Source organism: Pinus tabuliformis, chromosome 9 (assembly GCF_031772625.1).
Source record: "Pinus tabuliformis cultivar Carrire ecotype Pingquan chromosome 9, CPIR1, whole genome shotgun sequence".
In the NCBI taxonomy this organism is placed as follows: Eukaryota; Viridiplantae; Streptophyta; class Pinopsida; order Pinales; family Pinaceae; genus Pinus; species Pinus tabuliformis.
In genome coordinates this window covers 1,411,610,982-1,411,615,663 of record NC_142307.1, presented here as the reverse complement: position 1 = coordinate 1,411,615,663, position 4,682 = coordinate 1,411,610,982, and the positions used below count along the sequence as shown (strand labels likewise).

The window sequence follows — 4,682 nt, the reverse complement described above, 5'->3', positions numbered from 1 at the left end:
ACCTGTGGTGCTATGGGCCTATAGAACAACTTACAAGAAGCTGACTAGGCAAATGCCTTTTAGACTTGTGTATGGCATAGAAGCTATGATGCCGATGGAATAAATTGTACCTAGTCTGCACATAGCGGCACTCACAGGAATGGCGGACTACTGAGCCCTGGAAGAGAGGCTCGCACAGCTAACAGAGCTTGAGGAGAACCGATTTCTAGTTGGATTCCATCAACAAGTTCAAAAGAAGCGCGAAAAGTCATGGCATGATCGGCACATCAAACTGCACACCTTCAAGGTAAATGATCTGGTCTTGTTATATGATAGTAAATTTGATAAATTTCCAGGGAAATTTCGGATGAACTGGCTAGGGCCATATGTCATTAAGGAGATTACCGATGGTGGAGCAATTCAACTGGTGAAATTGAATGGAGAACCCTACCCAGGGAAGGTGAATGGCAGCCGATTGAAGCCATACACGGTGATCTAACTAAGTGACTATATGAGGGAAGCACAATCTTAGCGCTCTAGGTAGTTGAAAGGAGGCACGAGACTATAAATTACACTGCCCGGCATGGAGAGTTGCGCGATGAGAGAACTATGGGGAATAAGGGAATGTCACATAGTCCAAAACATCATGCAGAGATCTACACTACCAAGGGATCAACCGCGCAAAGCAGCTGGAAGGTGACCGTTAAAGTCACTATTCATGATTTGATGATGAAAAATGGCCAAATGGAGCCGGGGGGGGCGCCGACATTTAAGTCGGAATTTATGGGAAAGATCTTTTAAAATATTTCGCCAATCTAGCATTAATGAATTGATTTTCGGGGGAATGGTCAGATTTGAATTCAAAATGGCCTATAAATTACATATGGCATCCCAACGGAAAAAACTTTGCATATTGAGAAATTGTGACTTGTGTTGTGTGCTATGCATGAACCGCGCATTTTTCGAAGAGCTACGTGACTGTGCAGTGTTCGATCGATTTCCAGAAACTCTCTGCAAAATCATCTGTGATATTATTCTAAAAACTTCAGCCATGAACGTTGAAGCAATGACAACCGAGGGAGATATTCCTGAGGTTGCTATGGCAGCAGAAGGAGCTGTCCCAAAGGTTATGCCTGCAGAGATCCCAGCTGAAGTACCACCACGGTCGCCTAGACCAAGGCATACCCTAACCAAGGAGGGTCCCACTAGAAGGGCAAGTAGGCCACAGCACCATAGCCGGTGCACACATCCCCCATAAAACACCCACAAAAGGGTAAGTCTACCGCATAGGAAAAGTTGAAGACAATTAACCTAGAGCCAAAAGAAGAAGAGATTGAGGATATCCTAATGGATGATTTGGAATGATCTCCTTATGCTCCGTCTCACCCATTTTGAACAAACCTTTTACTTTTTTCCCGAGTATATTTTTTTGATCGGGATCAAACAATTACGCAATAGATCAATCTATGGATCCCATACCTCATTCTATCACTCGTACTTTGTCTAGATTTCGGACAGAACTGACAAGTGAATCAGGTTCGTTAGCGATTCACGAATTGGAAGTGTCCGAATATAAAGCATCAGCTTCCCTATGATATCTCGCATGTTTAGTAGTACTGCCTTGGGTAATTCCTATTTCATTACGGAAAGGTTTGGAGCCTTGGGTTACAAATTGGTGGAATACGGTTAAATCTCAGAAATTTTTTGATTATCTCCAGGAACAAAATGCTCTGGGAAGATTTGAGAAAATAGAAGAACTATTCTTGTTAGAAAGAATGGTGGAAGATTCTTTGGGAACACATTCACAATCTATTCGTATAGAGATTCACAAAGAAACGATCCAATTGGTCGAAATGTACAATGAAGATTGTATCCAGATAATATCACATTTATTAACAAATATAATAGGTTTTGCTTTTATAAGTGCTTATATCATTCTGGGTAAGAATAAACTCGCTATTATCAATTCTTGGATCCAAGAATTCTTCTATAGTCTGAGCGATACAATGAAAGCTTTTCTAATTCTTTTAGCAACCGATCTATGTATTGGGTTTCATTCACCCCATGGTTGGGAACTGATGATCGATTCGATCTCCGAAAGTTATGGATTTGCCCATAATGAACGAATCATATCTGGTCTTGTTTCAACTTTTCCAGTCATCTTAGATACGATTCTTAAATATTGGATCTTCTGTCGTTTCAATCGTATATCTCCTTCACTTGTAGTAATTTATCATTCGATGAATGAATAAAGAATAGGTAGGTTGTTTTCTCCGACCGAAACAATTGAAACAGAATAATAAAGTGTTTTCCGTGTTCAGGAATTAGCTATTCCTCCCCTTCATTCTTCTCCTGGTGCGAGACTTCCGATTTCTTATCCCTCTGGAATAGATCTATATTCTTCTTAATGATAGCTCTCAATCTTTGTTGATCTCTTATAGTAATCACATCTTGAGGTTTGCAAGGGTAACTTGGTATATCTACCATATGGTCATTGACCCGGATATGTCCATGATTCACTAATTGTCTAGCTCCGGGAATGGTGGGAGCCATACCCAATCGAAAAAGAATATTATCCAAACGCATTTCAAGTAATTGCAATAGGACCTGACCCGTTGAGCCTTTGGCTCTTCTAGCAATACGAACATATTTTAGCAATTGTCGCTCCGTTAGTCCGTAATGAAAACGCAATTTCTGTTTTTCTTCTAGCCGGATACGATATTGAGATATTTTCCTGGAAGAAGACCGGTTCATAGAATCCTTTTTGTTTTTGGGTCTTTTACTAGTGAGACCTGGTAAAGTTTTTAGATGACGTATTATTTTTAAATGAGGTCCCCGATAAAGGGACATAGAAACTCCTTATTCAATTAACAAATAGTGCTAGAAAGAAGAAAGAATAGTATAACCCGTATGAGTACTACTGGAATTCTTTTATATGGAAAACGAAGATCTTTCTCCAATTTTTTATTGATCCTAATAGCTCCAATCATTTCATTCATCCCGTTCCTAGTTGGGAGTAAATGATCATGGCATGACGGACCCGACGAACGATTGTAAGAGTATTCTCCATTCCATCTTGATCCTAACAAAACTTTGTGGATTATGGAAATGAGAGTAACGGAACGGAAAAGAGCCAGCTATCGGGATCGAACCGATGACCATCGCATTACAAGTGCGATGCTCTAACCTCTGAGCTAAGCAGGCTCGATGGAATATCACTCCCCATTTCATTGGGGTGGTTGAAATTGAGGGGTATGACCCCATCACTAAGCTGGCTGAGTATGTTCCTCCACGTAGGGACAAGACCAGGGTTTCCAAAGACATTGATGAAAGTAAGGTCACCCTACACACACCCCTCTTGCCAGACCAAATTGTGTTCGAAGGACTGCGCTTAGGGAATGTTCCCCTTTTGAAATTAGAAGATTGGGATTTTGTTATGAAACCAACTCAAGAAAAGATAGATCAACGCCTTAGAATTCAGCCTCTTCGAGGGGGTAACCTCCTTTACATTACATAAATGAACAATTCTTTGATGATTCAAATGACAAAACCTCCTTTCTATATATAGGAGTCTAAGGAGTCACAATATAATCCAGCCGACCTAACAATAATAATATAAAGCCACAAAAATAACAATAGAGGGATTCTATGGGGCACAGAAATAACAATATGGGGGTAATAGGGGCACAACAATATAAATAAGGGGTATAACTATAATAGTAATGGGGTAATCACTAGTATTATAGGGACTCAACATTCCCCTCTCCTTCAAAAAAAGTGTTGTCCTCAACGCTTGAGTAATTCTGGATACTACTGCATAAAATTCTCATCCTCCCATGTGGAATCTTCAGTGGATAAGTTCTTCCACTTGATAAGATACTCTGAAATTGATCGATTTCGTAGCTGTCGAGTTCTTGTTTCTGTGACTACTTCCGGTTCCAATATAATTTTTCCTTCCTCGTCAAGTTCTGGTAATATTGTTTGAATTGGGAGCTTGTCGCCTATAACCTTCTTTAAACATGAAACATGGAAAACTGGGTGCAATCGGGAAGCTGCAGGAAGCTCCAATTTGTATGCCATAGTACCAATCTTTTGCAACACCTTGTACGGACCATAATACTTTGGTGATAGTTTATTATCCTTCTTAGCTTGCTTTAGGGACATTTGCTTATATGGTTGTAGCCGTAGGAATACCCAATCACCTACATCAAAACTTCTTTCACTGCGATGTTGATTTGCCTGTTGTTTCATTCTATTTTGTGCCAACACGAGGTTATCCTTTAAGAGTTGGAGGACTTGTTGTTGATGTTCGATGTGATGTTCCATTGCCTGAACCTTAGAATTTTCTCTTAAATATGATGTGATGGATGGTGGTTGATACCCATAAAGTGCCATAAATGGGGTCATTTTTGTTGCTGTATGGAAGGAAGTGTTATACCACCATTCAGCCAGAGGAAACCATTTGACCCATTGTGTCTGTTTATCAGATACAAAGCAACGAAGATATCCTTCCAAACATTTGTTTACTATCTCAGTTTGCCCATCAGATTGAGGATGATAAGATGAGCTATGAGCTAACTGAGTACCAAGACAAGAAAATAATTTTGTCCAAAAATTTCCAGTGAAAATGGGATCTTTGTCACTTACAATAATCTTTGGGTTTCCATGTAGCTTTTGAACTGTTTCCATAAATGCAGTAGAAA

At 39.9% G+C, this 4,682-nt stretch overlaps 1 non-coding gene across 1 annotated transcript; it reads right to left on the bottom strand.

The window, feature by feature from the left end:
- Positions 1 to 3,110: 3,110 nt before the first annotated feature.
- On the bottom strand, positions 3,111 to 3,183 carry TRNAT-UGU (transfer RNA threonine (anticodon UGU)). Its single transcript has one exon. It is a non-coding gene; the product is annotated as a tRNA-Thr (tRNA).
- Between the last annotated feature and the right edge of the window lie 1,499 nt (positions 3,184 to 4,682).